Consider the following 22807-nt stretch of genomic DNA (forward strand, 5'->3'; position numbering starts at 1 on the left):
AGTAGTCCAGAATATAGAAGGTCAGGGCAGGGGCGGAGAGAGGGCCTCAGGAAAGTGGATGGGAGAGCAGGGAGACGTGCTGGTGCCAATCCAGGGACAAGGGCTGGTTAGGTGTGGAGCTTCAAGGAAGCTACTCAACTTTTCTGGGCCTTGGTGTTCTCACCTTATAAAGTGAAGGTTTAAAAACAAAACAAAAAACAACAACAACAACAAAAAAAAAAGAAACTATTATCCTTCTGTGAAGCAGAGCCCACATGGGGCAGCATGGAACACTTTGGAGATTTCTGAGGTGCTGTGGACGTTGGAAGGTCTGCCTGCTTGCATGCTTGTTTTTAAGGGTCTATTCAGAGGACGAGGCCCCAGGAGACAGATCCCGGGGGTCCCCTGTTCACATTTCCTACCTTATCTGTGTCTGAGGGGGGGATGCACGTGTGGAGGAGAGCAGTAGGAGGTGCCCTTGATGGAGGGTTCTGGCGGAGTGGGTATCGTGGGTGCCGTCTTCTCTTCCTGGTCACCTGGACCTGTTGGCAGCATCTGGAAAGAGGGTGTGGGCCAGCCTGGCTGAAAGGCCACACCGGCATGTCTCTTAGTTCTCTCACCTGTAGAGTATAAACAGCACACAGCTTCAGCTCCGCCTCTAACCTGAGATTTGCTCCTCTCTCTTCCCCTCCCCTGTGTGCATAAAAATCAAAGTGCATGGGTGACCAGCAAGCCCCAGATATTACTGCAGTCTCTGCTGACCGGGCTCTCGGTGAATCTCAACCAGATCTGTGTGGCATCCCAGCACCTCCTATTTTCCCAACACCAGTTGCCGGAAGCCGGGAGCCACGGTGCAAGTGAAGATGGCAGGAGAGGCTGATGGGGATGCACTTGTGAGGCTGAAGGCTCCTCCACCAGCCTCCCGGTGTCCTTGCCACCCAACACTGTCCACAGTGGTGCTCTGGGAAACCACCCCAGAAATTCATTATTGATTTCCCCTCTTGTTAGTTCCCCACATGGCTTTACAGTCGTAGGAAAGGACGCCTGATTAGAATATCTCTGAAGAGGGCAGTGAGTTATGGCAACGGACACTCTCCTAGCTGTCCCTGCTCGTAAATCTATCCCCCTCTGAAAGTGCAGATGGCCCATAATCGTCCATCATGCTGGAGTTCAGCACCGGACAGCTCCCGGGCGGGTTTTTTCCTCTGAGAATCTTTTTCTGCAAGCTAAACGGAACCGTGACTCCACGCAGCCTCTCCCGGTAATGGAGTGTGAGCAGTCCAGCCGTCAGGAATGATTTAAGAGGGGACGGACGATAAATATCCGTGAGGTTGGAGCTCAAATCCGGCAGGCAGCCGAGGAGGACGCGGACAGTGGGGAGAAGGAGGTGACACCCCAGCTGTGCTTATATGGTGTTGTGTTTATTTATTTATTTATTTTAGTGGGAGAACAGGTGGTAATGTCCCAGAAAGAGGTGGAGAGAGCTCCCTCTTGGCCCCTTGACCTGCCATCCCAAGGAAGATCAGGTTGAGGGGCCGTTTGGTTGGGGACATGCAGATAACCTGTAGTTATCATAGGATGAATTCCTCTAAGGCTGCAGCCCTTTCTTTTGAAGAGATAGTCCAATTTAGCCTCAAGCTGGAGACTCCCCTCGAACCAGAGCTGCAACCCAGCAGGAATGAGGGCAGGGGTGGCTCTGTCCAAGGCGAGGGGAGCTTGGCTCAGGGCTCCTGAATGAAGGGCTTTGATGTTGCTGGGTAGCCAAGGGCTGAGGGTTTTAAACCTTGCAGTTCCCAAACACGTTCCTGGGCTGACACGAGGGAGTTGTAACTCTCGGAGCAGCGGAGGACAGTCTTGGGAAGGCGACCCCCCTGGCTTGTGCGCAGTGTTTCGGGCGCTGCCGTCCCCCGCCCCCTCCTCCCCCTGCCCTGTGGCATAGAAGTGAGGGCCGAGGGTGATGAATGAGCTGGTCGCCCTGCCAGGTGGTGCCTTACAGCTGGGCTGTGGGCTGTGGGAGCGGGGGAGGGGGAGGGTAGACTGTTTTCACCCCTCCAAGCTCCGATCACTTTCAGCACCTCCCTCCCCCGCCCAGAAGAACTCCAGGTTGGGGGCAGGGCGCTTCCAGAGCAGAGCTTCTGGGTCACTGGCCAGACCCCTGCAGAGGTGTTCCTCAGCATTAACTGTCTACCTGCCTTGCCAGAGGGACTGCCCAGAGGATGTGGGAGGCCAGCCCTGTTGCCTTCTCCTGCAGAAGGGACACTGTGAGAGGGAGGCTCTGAGCCCCACAGTGTCACCTCGCTAACCCTTGGAAATGGAGCTCACCTTGGCATCTCCCCGGGGCCTCCCGGGAGCACAGCCCACATGCTCTGGGAGCGGAGCCGCCTTCCTCCACTCATCTGCCAGATGTCAGCTGCCACAGGCTGCTGCAGGACCACGGTGGGTGGGATGCTTCCTTCCTCTTGGCTCTCACCAAGGGGAAGCACTATTGCTCTTTCCAAGTCAGCTCCCTCCAGGCCACCAGCAGGATGTCAGGTGACTTCCCTCAGCCTTCTCCTATAGCAAGGCCCAGAAGGTGGCAGTCCCCCTAGGCCAAACATCCATAAGATCCAGTGTTGGGGTCAGTCATGTGTCTCAGGCAAGCTCCCAGCTACAGCAAAGCACCCTTTGGAAGAGCTTGGTAGGAGTAAGTGGGTGTTCTGTCTCCTCACCTCAGTCAGGCTGTACTCTAATATCTCAAAAGCCCTATAGGGATCCAGTCCTAACCAGAAATGGGCTCTTGAGGATTTTCAAATTGCTCAGAAATGCAATGCCCTGAGTTCTCACGTTTCCTCTTCATCCCCACAGCAAGTGGCTAGTCCAAGCGCTGGATCTCAGATTGCCACCTCACCTCTGCTGGCCATGGCACCAGGCCCCAGGCTCCCATCCCAGCATTGCTCCACACACTGCTGGCAGCAAACAAAATCTCAATCTCTCCCTCTCCCTCTCCATCTCTCTCTCTCTCTCTCTCTCCCTCTCGCAGTTGACAGGCAGGTGTCCAGCTTGCAGCAAGACTACCATGGTCTCTGGTGTTGGACAGTCCTCAGTGCCTGGAGGTTGGGGCCTCGGCGGTGCTCTTCTGGGACTTGCGTGTAGCTGTGAAACATGTTCCCTTCAAAGCTGACTTGCTGGGTTGGAAACATGGCCTCAAAACTCGGTTCACAGTAGGGCTTAGTGACTGGCTGGCAGGCTTCCATGCTGGAGAGACTGGAGGGGACCAAGATGAACTTGGAGCCTTTGCCCCGCATCAGCAGCTCCGGGAAGGAGCTCTTTGAGATGTCCTGGCCTCACATGGATCCTTTTCTAAAACAACGATTTATATATATTTGCTTACGTGTGTCTGTATGCATGCATGTGTGTCAGGGTCTCTGCTACTGCAAACAAATGCCCATCTAGCTTTTACATGGGTGGCCGGGGAATTAAACACAGGCTGGCAAGCTTTGCAAGCAAACACCCTTTAACTGCTGAGCCATCTCCTCAATTTCCTGTTACATGGACCTTAGACATTTCATTATCATGGAAGACAATAGCAAATCTTTTTCCTACAATACACTCACCATGTATATCCTTCAATGACATCATTTCTAATCCCCGTGGGAGGGAAATAACTATTTCCATGTGACACCTAACAGAGTGAGACTGACAGAGGCTAAAACACTTGCAAGAGATCTGATCTGATCCAGGACTTACTCCTCTCCCTCTGGTGTGACACCCCTACATACATCTGACTTTCTGACCAGTGTCAGTCGCGGTGTGGACATGGCCAGGATTCAAAGACCACGCGTGCTTCTCTGGGGACTTTGCTGATGGGCTGTGCATAGCTGCTGCTAGAGCTGGGAGGTGGCTGCCAGCAAGGGACTCTGAGAGTGACACACGGTGACTGACTCAGACCATAGCATGGATATGTGGACATCCAGATGTGTCCCAACTTGCTGGAGCCAAGGAAGTCCTTGGTACCAGGCCACATCTCTTCACTCAAACCCTGACGGTCCCCCTTGTAGCATGACTCAGCATGACAGGCAGTGGGGGGGGGGGTCCCCCTTGTAGCATGACTCAGCATGACAGGCAGTGCGGAGGGCCCCCTTGTAGCATGAGTCAGCATGACAGGCAGGGTGGAGGTGGTGGTTTTTCTAGTCAGACCCTTAGCCCTTCCCTTGCTTCCTCAGCCTTCCTCACTGCATGGGCAAGATAGGGCAGGAGCTGAATTCTATTAAGGGCTTGCTGGGGCCAGCTCTGTTCTTGCAGCCTTGTCTGGGCATTCTGCCCACGCCATCAAATTCAGTGGCTTGGAAAACACCTCTCTCACTCAGTAGCATGGCATCTAAGAGACCTCAGCCTCCCCACACTGCCCCATTTCTGGATGCTCTACAGAGCCATTCTTGCTCACCCTTTGTCTTGGGGTACCCTCCCTTCTCCCTGACCGCGGTACTCATCGCTGTTTTCAAAGCATGGCCTAGCTCCACCACCACACATGTGTCATAGCTACCTTCATTCTGGAGGATAAAGCACGAAAACATAAGATGCTGACGAAAGGAAAGATTTTATTCTGGATCACAGTCTCGAGGGGAAGCTTTGGCATGGCAAGGAAAGGATGGAAGAGGGGAGGCTGGACATCATTTCTTGACATAGCAGCTGGCAGAAAGCAGCACGAGCACAGGGGAGCTGCCCCCTAACAACACACCTCCTCCAGCAGAGCTACACCCCCCAAATTGCCACCAGCTGGGGACCAAGCGTTCAAAACACATGCATCTTCTGAGCATGGTGGTGCACGTCTTTAATCTCAGGAGGCAGAGGTAGGAGGATCACTGTGAATTCCAGGTCAACCTGGACTACAGTGAGACCCTACCTAGGAGAAAGGAGAAAAAAAAAAAAACACATGAGTCTATGGGGGACATTCCACATTCAAACTATTACACCATCCACACCCTTCTTTTCCTTCTTGGCTCTCTGCCATTTTCCTTGTAACACTTTTGGTTTGATTTGGTTTGGGTTTGGGGTGAGAAAGAGAGAGAGAGAGACAGAGAGAGAGAGAGAGAGGGAGAGAGGGAGAGCGCGAGCATGTGTGTTTTGAGTCAAGGTCTCTAGCCTAAAGCCAAAGGTGATCTTGAATCTATGATCCTCCTGCCTCTACTTCCCAAGTGCTGGAATTACAGGGGTTCACCACTATGCCTGGTTTACACAGTGCTGGGGCTTGAACCCAAGGATTCATGCATGCTAGGCAAACACTGCCAACTGAGCTACATCCTCCGCTTGTCATCACAGCTCCTCATATTTTATTTTATTATCAGGGAGGTTCAAGTAACACTGCCAGCAGTTCAGAGGACACGAGCATTCCCTCGTGCCTCAAAGGCAGGATCCTGAAAGCACGCAGTTCTGTGGCCCTGGCACTCTCTGTGGTCTCAAGCAGCAGCTGCCCTCTGCTTCTCTCCCTGTCCCCTTCTCTGGCTTCTCCATTCCCAGGCTCCTCTCTTCCCCACTGGAACATTGGCTGTGGTTCCGATGAGAACCTTCTGACCTATACATCATGAGGAAATGGGTCATCTTCAACATGATTCTCTGTCCAGTTGAACAAGGAGTGGGCATGTTGGGAAGGACCTGATGTCTAGCTCAGGGGTCTTTCTTAAGACATTCTGCAGTCACATGGGAATGTGCTAGAGTTGGCTTGCTTGCTTAGTCCTATGACATTAAGGCGCTGGATTCTCAAACAGGTACATAAGGCAGAAGGCTACAAGGTCACAAGATAGTAGAAGATGTGAATATCTACCTGCCCTGGGCTCTAGCACGTCATCTGACCCAGTAGAGTTTGAAGCTGACCTGTGTTTTCAACTCACAGAGATCATGCATCAAATCCTGGCACCCTGTTTGGTGACAGTGAGCAATGCTGGCCTGGAAGTCAGCTGTCCTCTCCTGGGATGCTTGCGCACCATGGACACCCTCCTCCAGCTTTCCCACAGCTATGGAGAGGATCAATGAGACTCTTGGCCCGACATGCCAAATTCTTTGACTGTTTTGATTAGGTGGCCTCTGAGAGATGGAAAGTCAACTTGCTGCTTCCCTATGAGCCATGGTGGGATTCCAGGCTGCAGTTCCAAGACCTGGGCTGGCTCATGAAAGCCACTTTTGCCAGTAGAAGCAGACTGCTGCCCTGAGACCTTGTGGGGAAGATGCTGTGCATGTGCCCAGAGAGCAGGAGGCAGAACTGCCAGCCTCAAGACTCCCTGCAGTATGTTGGTAGCTCTCCTGGTCTCCATCCATCCATCCATCAGAGGCTGGCGGGCAAGGGCTCTCACACCCACCCTGGGGCAGGACATGGGGAGGGAACTGCAATTGAGCACAAAGTACTTTGGAGAGATGCCAGGAGGAACTTTTCCTAGCAGTGAGGCTGGTTGGATGTGGAAAATTTTTGCCAAGGAAGAGAAGGTGGGGAGCTTCTTGCTGGGCAGCATTAAAAAGAACACTGATTCTCCCGGATTGAAGTCAGAGGGTAGGAGACAGCACCGAAGACAGCTTTCCACCTGTACTTTCAAACAGAAACACCTGCAATTCTGCTAAGTAGCCCAGGTGGCCAGCTCTTGCCTCCGGCCTTGGATGCTGGTCCTGCTGATGGACTGGACCTTTTTTTTTTTTTTTTCCTGTCTTAAGAGGTCCCATGGTGGCCTCAAGAGGGACTCAGCTATATGAGAAGCAAATCCACAAAAACCTTCTAGAAAGTTCTCTGCATCTCAGGAGCCATAGGCCAATCAAATAGTCTGGCAGGAGACAAAACGTCACCAGCAGTCCTAGGCTGGTTGAACAGAGGCTGGGTTAAAGGTGTGTGTGTGTGGTGTGTGTGTACGCACGGGGCTGGCAAGAGGACCTCTCTGTATAGGGTCCCATCTCAGCCCCCCTAGAGCCTCCCCCAGTCCAAGTTCTTTCTTTCCCACCTTCCCCCTTCTACCCGGCTATACACCCAGCATCTCCTCAGCCTGCTTTTCTTCTTCCCTCCTGCAGAGGATCACAGAGCCAGGTCCCCTACTTTTTTGGTGACATCCTATGACTTCTCTTCCTTTCTGCCTCCAATATGTCAAAACTTTGTGTTAGGAAAGAAAAGCAGAGGAAGCCAGTTAGGAAGTAGGTCACCTAAAAATCAACAGCCTGACTGTAATTAAATCTGGAAGCGGCCAAATCCAGTGGGTGGCTTCCCTCCCACTCCAAGCCCCCCACGCCTTCTCTCCTTACAGGGTCAGATTTCAAAATGCAACGTGTAGCGTGACATTTCCCAATAAAAGCTCATTAGGCAAATAATGAAAACATCACCACGTTAGGGCTCACGCGATCTCTCCACTGCCAGAGAGAGGGGACGCTGAGCGAGGGGAAGGCTTTCGCTGTTTTTGTTTAGTCTAGCTCCCTGGCTCACACCCTCAGCAATTCCGTGTCCTGGATTTTAACATTTGATTAGCAGCCCCGCTGCTGTGGAAATTTTGATGATCCACACTGGCCTGCTTCTCTTCGCTGCCACCTTCCCCGTCCTGGGCTGCTTCCTGGCCGCTGGTTAAGCATATTCTACCCAGGGCAGGAATTAGGCGCCGTCATCACAGCTGCTCCAGCTGACAGGACGCTTGGATCTCCAGTGCTCATGCACTTGCCAACAGCAGGTAGGCAGCTCAGGAGATGTGCTGGCTAATGACCTGCTGAAGGCTTTGTCCCAATCTGTGTGACAATTGCTTTAAAAGGGGGATTTAAAAAAAAAAAACACGACATTTCTAGAAAAGGCAAAATGGTAAACTTCACTTCCTTTCCTAGAAAAATCTTCACGGAACCAACAGCTTGAGGTGAAGTGAGTGTGACACACCAGTGACACTGGGATTTGGGGTCTGCCAACTGATCTCTGCGACCTTTCCCCGGCCAAGAGGATGGCTCGGTGGATAAGGAAATGAGCTCTCTTGTCACCCCTTGGCCTCATCACACAGATGGTGCCCCGCCCACCCGCTGATCATCCAGGAGGAGAAGCTGGAGTTGAAGGACTCAGGCTGGGGCAATGGCTCAGTCAGTAAGGGCCTTGCCTTGCAAGCACGAGAACCTCAGTTCAGTCCCCAGAATCCATGTAAAAAATGCCACATGTGGTACTGTGTGCTTGTCATCCCACCCAGCTCTGGTAAGGTGGGGACCAAGGGATCCCCGAGCTTGCTGGCTAGCCAGTCTAGCCTAATGGATAAGCTCCAGCCAGTGAGAGATCCTGTCTCAAAAAGAGGCAGGCCTCATTCCTGAGGACAACGCTCAAGTTTGGCTGGCATTCACATACATGTGCTGAACACTGGCACATAGTGTGTACCCACACACATGCAAACACCCATGCTTGCATGTACTACACACACACAAAATCAGCTTATTTTTATACTTTTATTTATTTGAGAGAGAGAGAGAAATACAGAAATAGGCAGATAGAGAGAGAGTGAGAGAATGGGCACGCCAGGGTCTCCAGCCAGTGCAAACAAACTCCAGATGCGTATGCCCCCTTGTGCATCTGGCTTGTGTGGGTTGTGGGGAGTCGAACCTGGGTCCTTTGGCTTTGCAGGCAGGTGCCTTGACCACTAAGCCATCTCTCCAGCCCCCATAATCAGTTTTTAAACTAAGGCTGCAGGGTTGAGACAGCTCAACAATTAACAGTACTTACTGCTTAAGCATGAGGGCCTGAGACCATCTGTCCCTCCAGAACCCATGCAAAAATCTGGGTGTGGTCACACACATCTGTCCAGAGACCAGAGAATCGCTGGGGCTCACTGACCAAACAGCGGCTGTGGATGGCAGAAGAGACCCATTCTCAAGGAAGCACATGGTTGAAGGAGAGAAGAGTGCATGATGTTCTCCTCTGGCTGCCACGTGAACATGCATGGCACACACATATGTGCACGCACCACACATGATATACTACTCTATGTACACATGCACACACATACATGCACACATGCACGCATGAAAAAAAATCTCTCAGAACCCAAAAAGGCACAAGGGCTGCCTCTGTCGCCCTTTTTGCACGTCTGTGTTGCTCAGGAATCTTGCCACAGGGTACAGCCACAGAGTCAGGAATGTTCAGCCAGGCAGAGTGCCCTCCCTCCTCCCCCCCAAGCCCAAGCCCAATGGTAGGGCCTTCACCGGGAGTCGCCGAATCTTTACTCGAAGTTCCGCAGACCTGAGTTAAGTGGGCCGAGCAGACTGCCAGTCAGTAGTGACTCTTCAGAGCTGCTCTGTTGGCAGGCAAGCATCAAGATCTGATGCGCTGGGTCTGGCTTGGGAAAGGCTGCACATTCTGCAAAGCCAATGGCCTGGGTCTGCAGTTCCGGCCAGGCTACATGCTGACTGCGTGGCCTCGAACAAGTGGCAATTCGGAGACAGCCTTCTGTCTGAATGACCACAGAGATGGCCATGGGGCTCTGTGAGGGGACGTCGAGGGCCGAGCCTAGGGGAAGTACCAGTCAGTCCTTAGAAATGGCAGTTCTTTATTTTGAGGCTATGCAGATCTGTGTGTGTGTGCACTTGTGTGTGTGCATGTGTGAGCGTGCATGCCTTGTGTGTATAGCTGTACTTGTGTGGGCGTGTATATGCATTTTAGGCAGGGCAATCAGACAGCAGGAAGCCAGAACTGCAAAAAACAATACATTATTATATTAGGACTCTTAGTTAAATTTGAATTTCAGGTAAATAGCAAATAACTTTAAGCACATCTCAAATTTTGTGTTCCCCGTGCTTACACTAGAACTACCATGCCAGGTGTGCATGGAGGCCCACCTGTGATCCCAGCATGGAGACAGACAGAGATGGAGGATCCCTGGGGACTGGTTAGACCAGCCAAGTCGGTGAGTTCTGGGTTCAAGGAACATGCCACAGCAAAGGAAGTGGAGAGTGATTGAGAATGATACTCAGAGTCAACCCTGGCCTCCTCTCTCTCTCTCTCCTCTCTCTTACACACACACTGTGGTGGTTTGAATGAAATGTTCCCCATAGGCTCATGTGTGTTGAATACTTAGTTCCCAGCTGGTGGTAATTTGGGAAGAAGGTTGTGGAGCCTTTGGGGGTTGGAGCCTTTTGGAAGATATGTGTCACTGGAAACAGACTCTCATAGCCCAAACCCCCCTCGCTAGTGTTAGCTCACACAGACTAGTTCTTTCCTACTGATGTGAAGCTGTGGCCAGGCTTCCTGCTCAGGCCTGCCGTGCTGCCCCAGCCGTAGATGAAACTTCCCCTCGAAGCTGTCAGCTGGGATAAGCCCTCTCCTCCCATGAGCCGCTTCTGGTGGGGTGCTTTGAGAAGAATGAGAAGGTAACTGCTGTACACGTGCCTACACATGTGCCCATATGCATGCATCCATACATACATGTACACTACACAGAGAGAGAAAATAATTTAAACTACTAAAGCACTCTTTTTGTTTATCTAAAACTTCAAATTTAGCTGGACATCTGAAGTTGGTTTTTATTTATTTTGTTTAGTTTTTCAGTGTAGGGTCTCACTTTCGCTCAGGCTGTTCTGGAACTCACTCTAGTCCCAGGCTGGTCCAAATCAGAGCCTCTGACCTCCGCCTCTGCCTCCCAGGTATGCCACCACACCCAGCTCATCTGTTAGCTCAAAAGCAGGTTGGCAGCGGGCCGCGCTAGGGGCCCACACACGAGACACACCCTGACGGCCTGGTCTAGCTCTCCAAGCCACTCTCCCTGAGTCCCTGAGTGGCCATTTGACCTGCAGCTGTCCAGCTTCCTCACATCAGAGACCGTGCAGCTGTGCCAAGCAGAACTGTGCACCGCACAATCACTGGCTGAGAACCCGGGCAGCAGCCACAACCTGGGCCCCGGGGTGTGTGCCTCAACTCACTCACTCAGGCACTGGTCTCCAGAAGCTCCTCCTAAATTCTGGGGTCACATTTGGTCTTCACCAGCTGTCAGAAGGATAAAACAGGGAGATCTTGAGCTCAAGGCCAGCCTGAGCTATAACAACAAGATCCTGCTCCCCAAGATTACAAAACAATGTTTGCTCTGCCCTAAATTGGACTCCACAAAGTTCACAGTTGCTCCTGGAAACTCATGAGTGCCCAGCGCGGACCATCCTCAGAAAAGTTCCATCTGCCTGCTCAGCCCCAGGTCCACCCGGTTCTGTTCCCACTGGTCAGCCTGTCCATTACACAATTTCCCTCCCCCCAGCCCCTACAGCCCAACCTAATCTCCCATTTTCACTTGACAAGTTATATCCTGGTCTCGTCACCTGCCCGTAGGGTACTGTCTGGCCCTGGCTGGTTCTTGGCCCGGCAGCAGGGAGCACAGACACTTGCAAATAGAAACTAATAGGAAATGAAATAGCTTTCCTCCCCCCACCAAGACCCCTCCCCGCTCTGCCTGCGGACCCACTCCTCTCGGGGTGAATTGTTTCCAATCCAATCTCGTGTTTATTGAAGTTCCCTCCAGGGTAAGCTCTGGAGACTTCTCCCCTAGCCTCGTATATACCAGAATCCCCTTGGTGTGCCATTTAAGTGTCTCTATTAACATTTCCTGCATCTTGCTCATTGCAAGCATGGGCCCTCGGAGACCTCCGGGGTGGCGGCACAGCGGCGGCCTGCAGGAACGCTGGGCTGATTTTAATTGGTTTGAAACTGCTGCTGTCGACCACGGAGGGGCCTCTTTCCCTGAGTAATGACCTGGAGTTGATCACGTGGCTTTTGTGAGCTTGTAACATTGGAAGCGGAACCGACCCCGGGTGAGATCAAAGCAAGAATCGGCCACGCATCTTTCGGGCTGGGGTTCACTCCAGACCCACCCAACCGCAGCTGCGAAGGGGCAGCGGGGAAGTGCAGCAGCAGGCTGCGCTCCTCGGAGAGTCCGGACCAGCCACTGGCTCTCCCGGTCTCCATCGCGAAGAGCAGTCCGCGGGGATGCCGGGAGGTCCGGAGCACTCCACCGAGCCTCTTGTGACAGGCCAGCCACGCTGCGCGTTGTTAGAAACGAGACGACGGTGTGAGGTGTGAGAATGACCACACGATCCAAAGTCTATCGGCAAGACCATGCTGACTTGGGCGCAGAGCTTTTACAGAGCTCAGGCCAGCAAACACGTTGGCAGGTCTGCTGAGGGTTTTAGTCCCCGACACAGGCAAGGCCCTGGACACTGTTCTGAGTCAGGGTTTGGCCTCACAATCTCACGTGATTGGTTAAAATACAAAAATGATGCAGTTTCTAGGCAAAACCAAACAGAATGAAAGACTGAGGCACGTTTTTACCAGACACGTAGGTAGAGGTGTTGGTTCCAAGGACTGTTGACTCTTGGTCTCAAGGATGGCTGACTGAGGAAAGGGGCTTCCCACAGAGGGGCATTTTGCCAGAATTGTGCTTCTCTCTCTCTTTGTAACCCTTACAGAAAAGTCATCACGTCTCTCTCTGTCTCTGTCTCTCTCACCTTCCTCACAAGAGGACCTGATGGGGAGTGCTCTTTTCCCCACCCCATGAGCCCAGTCCTTGTGGTTGCTTCTTGTAGGACTAAAGATCTTCGCTTGACCAGGAAAGGGAACAGCCATCTGGCACTGTCCTCCTGGGGCAGTCAGGGAGACTAGATGAAGACAGGAATGTCCTTAAGTCCACTCTTAGAACCTCCACCTTGCCAGAGATCAAAGAGTCTGGCTTCTCCTTATCTCTTGCCTGAAAGAGTTCCCTAGACCTGTTTCTCCATGAACCGCCTGAGCCCCTTCCTGGGAGGGAGTCCCCTTTCCTAGAATTTAAATCTGATCCTGATATTGTGGTTGGTTAAGCTCAGCCCCCAAACTTGGCAACATGGCTGGCCTCTTCTGGAGCCAGCCCCTAGCCCAGACCTATCGGCCCTCACTTTGGCTCACCTGAGCCAGAAAGTGAAGCCCACCAGGGTTATAAACAGACCGTTACCCGGGGCACAAGCTCTCTTGGCTGCCCGTTCATCACTCCTGAAGCTCAAGGTTTTGTGTTCAGTCCTCCTAAGCCCTCTCTCCCCCTCCTGTTCTCCACATGACAGGAGCTCTCTACACTTTCTTTTCTTTCCTCTCTCGACCTCTTTTCATGTTTCTTTCAGGCCCATCACATGGGCTCTCGGGTCACACCCTGTAACACTCCATGGGAGGAAGGGTCAGCTCAGAGAACCATGGCTGGGTTCCCCGGGGGGAGGGAGGGGGATGGATGGCAGGTAGGCCTGGTCTCCTGGCAACAGGAAGGATGAGGAGTCCAGAGAGCCTCACTTGGAACATGATCGCTTTCATTTCCTCTTGAGTCAGAGTCACCTGGTTCCTTCCAGACTCACGCCGCGACAGCCAATCTCCTCTTACTTGGTCATCAAGCCACCAGCCAGCTCAGCTCTTCCAAGCCACTGAGCCTACAAACCACCACGTTCTGGCTGGTGTCATCTCTCAGGTGGATAAGTTGGTCTCTTGCTTCCTCCAGGGGCTTGCAGTCTGGCTTTAAAAAGGTTGGGGAAAATCTGGAGAGATGGCCCAGTGATTAAGGGGGCTTACCTGCAAAGCCTAAGGACCCCCGTAAGCCAGATGCACATGATGGTGCACGTGTTGGGAGTTCATTTGCAGTGGCTAGAGACCCTGGCACACCCATTCTCTCTCTCTCTCAAATACATAAATAAGTAATACTTTTTAAATGTCGGTAAGGTAAAATAGTATTAATACCTATGTTCCCTCCCCTGCAGTTCATGATGGTTAGCATCTTGCTGTCTTGCATTAACCTTTTGTTTGTGAGGGGAGAGGAGACTTCCAGGTAGGGTCTTTATCTCCAGGCTGGCTTTGACCTTGCAATTGTCCCTCCCCAGCTTCCCAGATTCTGAAGTTGTAGGTGTGTGCCACCGTGCCCAGCTCTCACCGAGTCTTACTGAAGACACAGAGCATCACAGATAAGCACTGCTTCCCTCTGAGCACTTCTAGTCCTATGCCTCTCTCCTGCACCCAAAGGAGCTCTGAGCTTACGTTTGGTGGCTAATTTGTTTGTACCTTGAAAACCACTCCCAGCCTGGGGAGATGGTTCTGCAGCTGAGAGTGCTTGCTACTTGAACGCGAGGCCCTGAGACCACCACCAGAGTTCAACCCCCCAAAATCCACATAAAAAGCTGTATGTGGCCACGTATGTCTGTAACCTCAGTCCATGGGGAGGTGGAGACCAGAGAATCACTGGACCTCACTGACCCAAAGCAGCAGCTGTGCCTTGAGGGAAAGACCCTGACTCAAGGTAGTAGACAGATGAACAGTAGAGGGGCTGGAAGGATGGTTTAGCGGTTAAGGCGTTTGCCTGCAAAGCAGAAGGACCCGGGTTTGATTCCCCAGGACTCACCAGTAGAGGAACACTCCTCTGGTGTCCACATGGATACACACACACACACACACACACACACTCCTGCCCCGGTGAACAATAGATCTTCCCTATGTGTGGATTTTTTTTTTCTTTGCATGTGTGTTGTGTGTGGTTTGTGTGGTACAATGTTTATGTGGCATATACATGTGTACATGTAGATGCTTGTACCCCATGCATACATGTATAGAGGTCAGAGGAGAACCTAGGAATGCGCCTCAGTCCCTTATTGTCTTGTTTTCTTGAGAGAGAACTTGAAGCCAACATTTTCAGTGAGACTGGCCGGCCAATGAGCCCCAGTGATTCTCCGGCCTCTGCCCTCCACAGGACTGGAGCTACAGATGTGGATCGCCATGCTCAGCTGTTTACATGGGTGCTAGGGAATTGAACTCAGGGCAAGCCATGCCCTCGTGACTGCATGGCAGGTTGTCTTGCCACTGAGCCATTTCTCCTGCCATGTGAGGCATTTTTTAGGACCACCCACACGATCCCTTTCTTTGTCCTGCTTCTGTGCCATGCTCGGGGGGCTGCCCTGGGCTGTGGATCTGCCCCCTGGTCTGCTGCTCTGTAAACCCCTCTCAGAAACCCACTGCGCTCCTTCTTTTACCCATAGACACTTCCGTTGTCTAACACCTGTGAGCTTCCGCCCTGTGCCCTGGGCAGTGAGTAGCCAGGTGCCAGTGTTGCAGAAAACACACAGCACCAGTGAGCCTCCACCTGCCCGTGCGTAGCCCATCTTGTTCTTGGTGGTTTCCAGCATTTGCCCGTGTGAGAGGAGACAGGGCCTCCTGCTATGGGTGGGGCTGCCTGGTTTCTGCCCTGTTCTCTGGTTATTGGAAGACCAGGCATCCTGCCTGCTCCTGGGGACTTTCTTCCCTCCCTCCCTCCCTGCCGCTCTGGAAAGCGGCCTATGCCAGGGACAAATTTAGGACAAACTTGAAGCCAGTTTACTTTGTTGTTTTCAAAGTGAGCCTGGGGAGATGGGCCAGAGGTTAAAGACTCACTCATAAACCTGCTGGCTGGAGTTCTGTTTTCCCAATGTACATGTAAAGTTGGGTGCAAAGTGGCAGACGTTCATAATCCCAGCCCACCCACCTCAATGGGAGGCAGACCCAAAGAATCCTGAAGCTCACGGGCAGGGACTGCGAAGGTCCCTGCCTTGGAGGGTGTCATAGAGATACCTCACTTAGTGCTGAACACTCCACTGTCACTTCTTCTCAGCACTATAGTGCGTTTTGAGTCACCCAGTGGTCACTGCCATCTGAAAAGAGCAGCTTCTCTAACTGTTGCAGTCAGGTTTGCATTGCTGGTAGAGATCACCCAACCAACAACAGCTAGTGGGAAGAAGAGATTTATTTTGGCTTATAGGCTTGAGGGGGAAGCACCGTGATGGCCGGGAAAATGATGGTGTGAGCAGAGGGTGGACATCACCCCCTGGCCAACATTGGGTAGACAACAGGGACAGGAGAATGTACCAAACACTGGCATGGGAAAATTGGCTATAATACCCATAAGCCCACCCCAACAATACACTCCTCCAGGAGGCTTTAATTTCTAATTGCCATCAGCTGGGGAACCTAACATCCAGAACACCTAAGTTTATGGGGGGGGGGGCACCTGAATAAAACCACCATTCTGCCCCTGGTCCCCATAAACTGATATCCATCCATGATGTAAAATACAATGCATTTGGTCCAACTTTAAAAGTCCCCATATTTTTTTTATCAATCCCAATGATGTTCATACATCCCCATAGTCCAAGATCTTTTAATTGAGCCATAATAACAAAAAATACCCCCTAAACCCATAATGGCACAGAATAAACTCACACTGTAAAAGATGATATTGGGCATAGCAAAGAAATACTCAACCAATACAAGATTTAAAACAACCAGGGCAAACATCAAACTCTGTAGCTTCAAGTCCAACAACTCTAGCCAGTGACAAATCTCCAAGTCCGATAATTCTAACCAGCAACAAATCTCTGGAATGCCAATTCCACCCTTCCAGCTAGGCTACTCACAATCCTGGAAAACTTCATCAGGCTGGCAGCTTTCCTTAGCAGCCACCTCTAACAACTCCACTGGGACTTCACTGCAACCCATGGTTCATCCTCATGGCCCCATGGCATCTCCATGCAGGCATCCAGCAAACCTGCTTCACACTGCCTATAGCCATTTCCAAAACACAAGACAGTGTTGCAAAATTCAATGACCCTCCCTTTCCTGCATCCTTATACTTCACAATACCAGGTAGGGGAACAATTTGTTAACCAAAAGACTTGGAAGAACAGAACACTCCTTGAGCAATCAGGCCCCTCCAAAAGAGTCTACATTCTTCCTGTTGCCCCAGTGCAGATTAGCTGGCCCAATCTCAAAGGTTGAAATCTCTCAAAAAATTTGCAGGTGAACGGGCAGAAGTTTAGGTCCAAAGATTTCATTTTTTTTGTCTGTGCCATATCCCTCTGCTCATACCAGTTCATTTCTACACAAAGAAACCCTGCACAACTTCTCAGGACACGGGCACAACAGCTAGCTTTTCACATAAACTGCCAGCCAAGTCCAAGCAAAGCTCTTTCTCACCCTCATAAGCCAAATCTCACAGTCCATAGTTCATACTGCATTCAGGCCTTTCAATTCTGACCAGAATAGTCCATCAAGCTGTACTTACCGCACTTCAGAGTGTCTCTTAGGCCAAGGTTTCAAATCCTTCCACATTCCTCTTTAAAATCAACTCCAAAAGTACAAAGCCACACAGTCAGGTGTCTAGCAGCAACCCCAATCCTGGTACCACTTTACTGTTATAGTCAGGCTCACATTGCTGGTAGAAATCACCCAACCAAGAGCAGTTTGTGGGAAAAAGACATTTATTTTGGCTTATAGGCTCGAGGGGGAAGCACCATGATGGCAGGGGAAATGATGGCATGAACAGAGGGTTGGACATCACCCCCTGGCCAACATCACATGGACAACAGGGACAGGAGAGTGTGCCAAACACTGGCAAGGGGAAACTGGCTATAACACCCATAAGCCTGCCCCCAAGGACACATACTTCCAGGAGGCTTTAATTTCCGATTGCCATCAGCTGGGGAACCTAACATCTAGAACAGCTAAGTTTATGGGGGTCGCCTGAATGAAACCACCACACTAACCAAAAATGAGAGTAGAACTAATATATGGACAGACATAAATATTTAGAGGGCATTTAGTTAGACAACAGTAGTGGTTTTCTCCCTAGAACTTATGACCTTCTCATAAGGAGTTTTTAAAATTTTTTAAATATATTAATTATTTGAGAGAGGTGGGGTGGGGGAATAGAGAGAGAATGGGCATGCCAGGGCCTTGAGCCACTGCAGACAAATGGCAAACACATGTGCCACCTTGTGCATCTGATTTATGTGGGTCCTGGGAAATCAAATCTCGGTCCTTAGGCTTCACAGCCCTTAACATCTAAGCCATCTCTCCAGCCCCCATGAGGACTTTTGAAAACGTAGTTATTAATTGCAAGGAGAAGTAGAGAGGGTGGGAGCAGCAGAGCCTCTTGTCACTGCAAACGCACTTCAGACGCACGCGCCACTTTGCGCATCTGGCTTTTATGTGGGTCCTGGTGCATCGAACCTGGGTCGTCGGGCTTGACAAGCAAGCGCCTTAATGACTGAGCCATCTCTCCAGCCCCTTCATGAGGATTTTTACAGCAGGGGAGCAGAGGCAGCATGAGAGTGGCAGAGGATGTTCATCCACGGAGAAAGCACAGGGAGTTTGGAGGTCAGGGAGGGAGCTGTTGGTGCGTAACTTGCCAACCTCCCCGCCCCTCAGTGCTCAGGGAAGACCTTGGCAGGAGAGAAGGGGACAGCCACTGCAGAGGTGTCCTGAAGTGACGGCGGGGAAGAGCAAGGGAGGAAAGGTGGGAAGGGGCCATGGGAGGCGACCAGGAGAGGAGTGTGGAGAAAGGAGTGATGGTGGGAACCTCGAGTTGGTGGGTGCTCTGGAGACACCGTGAAGGCTCTGTCTGAGCCTGAGCAGGCAGGCAAGGCTGAGGTTTGCTCCAGAATGTGGAGGCCTGGCATGCTCCAGGCATGGGGAAGGTGAGAGACTGGAAGTCCCCGGTGGCTGGATCAAGAAACAAGGTGGCTGAGTATTAAGGGCCCATATACCTCCTTGGGAAACAAGAAGCAGCATTTGGAGGGTCACACGGGGCTAGGGAAGCTCTAACTGTAGGTTGAATGACGAAGGCTTAGACAGTGGAACAAGGAGGAGGCCATCACTTGTCACGCAACACCTCTTCCTTCCCTCTCTGTGTCCTTCCACATGTGTCTAACCCGCAGCCAGCTGCTTAGAGGGCCACACAGCTAATTAGGGTTGGTGTTAGCGAGCCTGGACCTCTCCGAAAAGACACTATGGATACAGTGGCTGGAACAGCACATGTTTACTTCTCAGAACCCTGGAGACTGGGAGCTCTAAGATTGAGGTACTTGCAGATCTTACCACATAGGGGAGAAGAGAGGGCCACCTCTTCCTTCTTATAAGCACACTAACCCCATCACATGGGTGCCACCCTCATGGTTAATAACCTCTCAGAGAACCCTCTCCAAATACTCTCATGCTAAACATTGGGGTTTCAACTGTGACTTTTGGTGGACCCAAACACAGACCGGCACAGGCTCTACCTACCTACCACTAATATAGCCCAGCAGCTGAGAAGTAGGATCCAGGTCTCCCCCAGACTTTGCTTCGCTGACAGCTGGTGACCAGAGGTATAACGCTGCCATCTCCGGAGATGCATGGGGAGCCTGTGGCTAGCTGAGGGACCCTGGCAGGTCTGGATGGAATGGTAGCCTGACAAGGCTACAAGGTGCTCACTGCCACAGATCTGGCAGCCCTACGGGACATGACATCTCCCCTGGAGTTGAAGTCAGCACTCAGAAGCCAAGGATGACGGTAGGGGTGGTGCTGGATCTGAATCCAGCCCCAAGCAAGCTCTGCTGGTGACAGAGGACAGTCAGGCCGATGAAGGGAATGGGGCACAGGTCCTCCTTCACCAGCTGACTCCATCACTGCCCATTGGCATCTTCCCTTGAGTCCAGCTTGGCTTCCAACTTCGCCACTGTCCACAGGCACAATGTGCAAACAAGTGCTTTTACCGGTGCAGTGGTAAAACAAGGCGCCTCATTATAACTTCTGCCTGCTAAATCTCTTGGTTTCCTCATTGCAAGCGTTCAAAAGACACCATCCCCGTGGCACTCAGTCTTGTGATTATTTTTAATCAAGAGCGTGGAACAGTGTGTGTCTGATGCACTCCAGATATTCAGGGGAGAGTGGAAATGATTTTGTTCTCTTGTTTTCCTTTCCAAATGCAGCATAAAGCCAGGACTGCCGAGGGAAATTCCACCATCCTTCCCCAGAGCTGGCCTGCAGGCCCCTTCAGCAGGTGGGAACCTGTCCCAGGAGGGACCCCTTCATCACTCAGGTATGTGCTCCTTCCTGCTTTTCCCAGGCTGATTTCCAGTGGCCACATTGTAGGGAAGCAAGGTGTGTGGGGGCAGAGATCAATGCGGAAAAGCCAGGTCCTGCCCAAAAGAGCATCTGCCCTGGCCCCCACCTCCTGGTTCCTAAGACCCTGCAGTGTTTTTCACCTGCCCTACCCCTCCCCTCACTAAAATGCAAATCAGTGTGTGTGTAATAGATAATTAATAGACTGATCAGCTAGCAAGGGAGGTAAGTAGATAAATAATTTTAATTATCCTTGGGTTGCTTATAAATTCCCTTACTGCCTTTTTATTAAACTCTGTTTACAGGAGTCATTTATATTCCCTGTCACTGTGCCAATCCTTCCCTGCCTCCTCAGTTGCTCCCTCCAGGTCTGAACTGGGGTGGAATCACACAGTGTGACCGCAGTGGAAGAGATTGTATTTTGGGCATGAGTGGCAGAAAGCCTTGCTGGGCAGCAAAAGGGAAGGCGGGCTCAGCTCGGAAGCTCCCATCCTCATCCCAAAGTGGCCACTGTGTTACTTGGGCCCAACTAGGAACCTTGATTGCACTTGGCACCTGTGCTGTGGCTATGAGCTCATTCTTCTCCCCAGGGATGCCCTTGGCCTATGAATAGCCCTGGCTGAGGTTTCCTCGTTGCTGTGAATGCCAGGAGAGAAAGTGGGTTAATAAGTATAAAGGAAAACTCCTGCAGAGGGCCAGGGCCAACCTCTCTCTGGCTGTCCAAGAGGCATGGCTGGCAGGCCCCAGGCAGGCAAGGGTATCTTGCATGCCAGGCCATTCTTCCTCCTCCTCCTCCTCCTCACAGAGGCCCAGAGGCTTGACTGGTGGGTGGCAAAGGTATGCCAGATTTCCTGGAGCTGGGAAGTGAAGAGGTATTGGAGCGATGGGTGCCTCCGGGTATGGTTCGTGTAGGACCTGACTCATGTGGTGCTGAGACAGAAGAGAACAGCCTGTGCTTTCGTGGGCCTTCTTCCCACCTGTGTTCCTTCCCGGCCTCGTTCATGTCCTTCGGTGTGTCCTCATCAGCAGGAAGGACAAGGACAAAGGAAGCCCTGGGACAGCCCGATCAGGAGCCCTCTCTGGTCTTTCCGTATTCCTGGACCCATGGCTGAAGTAATTTGGCCTGAGTCTCAGAGCTGGAAATGAGGATGAGGAGGGAACAGAGAGGCAGACAGAGCGGAGGGCAGGAACCCTCTTCAAGCCTGGGGCTGCCCTGTTCGTAAGAGGTCTTGTGACCAGCTGTATGTCAAGAGTATGGCCGTGTGCATGTACCAGGGTACTGAGTGGAGAGGTGTGGGGCACTCCAAGTGGTGAGGTATCCCCTCCTGTTGCATGCTCCAACCTGGAGAATGTCTCTCAAATCCATGTCTTGTTGACTCTCATGATGCTACATGCTTAGATGTCCTTAGCGGACTCAGAGAGGCCATGGCCACTCCGCCAATGAGTGGCGACTGGAGCTTCTGCCTGGGGTTTTCTGTCCTTAGAAGCCCACTGACCTCCGTGTTGGGTGTTCTCTGTGGAGCATGGGGTCCTCTTTCAACATCTCACTTGCTGAAAACGGAGTCAAGTCATGGCACTCTTGCTTTGACAAGATGGGGCGTTGGCTGAGCTCTTGCAGGGTGGCCCGTGACAAGCGTCCAAGCATCCTCTGGTTGCTGGCCTGCACAGCCACTGCCTGGAGATGCACTCTGTTCTGCAGCAGGTCAGCCCTGGTGGTTAGCTGGGGTATAAGTATAAAGGAAAACTCCTGCAGAGGGCCGGGGCCAACCTCTCTCTGGCTGTCCAAGAGGCATGGCTGGCAGGCCCCAGGCAGGCAAGGGTATCTTGCATGCCAGGCCATTCTTCCTCCTCCTTCTCACAGAGGCCCAGAGGCTTGACTGGTGGGTGGCAAAGGTAAGCCAGATTTCCTAGAGCTGGGAAGTGAAGAGGTATTGGAGCGATGGGTGCCTCCCCTCTCAGGTGCTTGTTCTCCCTCCTGTGGGAAGCTGCTTGCCTGGGGCAGAGGGAATTAGAGCTGGGCAAACGGAAAAGCCTTTTTAAAAGTTTCACCCCGTGGAATCAGAGTCTGAAAAAAGGCCCAAGTGGAGGCTTCCTGTCCTTTCTGGAGTCTGTTTAGCTCAGAGCTTGCAGCCTGCCCTGGGCTCTGCCTGGCCCACACAGGCACCGTGGGAGGAGGAAGCAGGGTCAAGGCAAACAGAGACAGAGCCGGCAGGAAGCTTCTCGAAAGGGGCTGATGTCCGGCCACCAAGCCTATTGCATCTACGTTCTGTCCAGAGCAGGCTGACCAGGGAGTGCGGCCCCAGCCATCCCTCAGGAAATAGAAGCAGAATTTATCTTTCTGAAATTCAGCGCAAACCCTCCAACACAGCTCTGCGTCGTTCCGTTTTATTTTCCAATTCCTTCGTAGACAGTCTTAGGAGTTCTTATCTGTTTCCATTTTATGGAGTTGTATGGGTAAGAAAGAAAAATGGAAAAATGAATCAAAGACAGGACCAAAGCGATCCTCCATTGTCTGTCACTTGCTCATAATAGCTACAAAAACAGGGTTCGGCCAGGCCTCCTCCGTGCATGCAGCACACGCTGCCGGGGGCCTGCACCAGCTCCCGTCTTACCTGCCTGTGCCATGGGAGCCACCACCAGGTAGGCGCAAAACAGCCAGAGGGACTGTGGAGATGGCTCAGTGGGTGAGGTGCAGCAGCATAAGCCTAAGGACGTGAGTTCTGGTCCCCAGCCCCCGTGTGTAGTAATGGGCGAGGCGGTGTAATCCAGCGATCCCAGTGCTGAGGACAGAGGTACCCGAGGACCCTCAGGGTGCGAACCAGCCTGTCTAGCTAAATCACCAAGTCCATTCAGGGACAGGCCCTGTCTTGAAAGTAAGGTGGAGAACCATCCAGTAAGATATCCGGCCTCACCTGCATGCATACACACGTGCATGCACACCTGCACACACATGTGCACTCACACACACGCAAG

The 22807-nt window shown here is 52.0% G+C and overlaps 1 protein-coding gene across 2 annotated transcripts in view; it reads left to right on the top strand.

The window, feature by feature from the left end:
* Rbfox3 (RNA binding fox-1 homolog 3) overlaps positions 1-22807 on the top strand; it is a 477131-nt gene that overhangs the window by 234006 nt on the left and 220318 nt on the right. For both annotated transcript variants that reach the window (XM_045159685.1, XM_045159686.1), the window contains exon 3: positions 19702-19811. The gene's annotated coding sequence lies outside the window, so the exon portion shown is untranslated. The remainder of the gene's footprint in view (positions 1-19701; positions 19812-22807) is intronic.

Source organism: Jaculus jaculus, chromosome 9 (assembly GCF_020740685.1).
Source record: "Jaculus jaculus isolate mJacJac1 chromosome 9, mJacJac1.mat.Y.cur, whole genome shotgun sequence".
NCBI lineage: Eukaryota > Metazoa > Chordata > Mammalia > Rodentia > Dipodidae > Jaculus > Jaculus jaculus.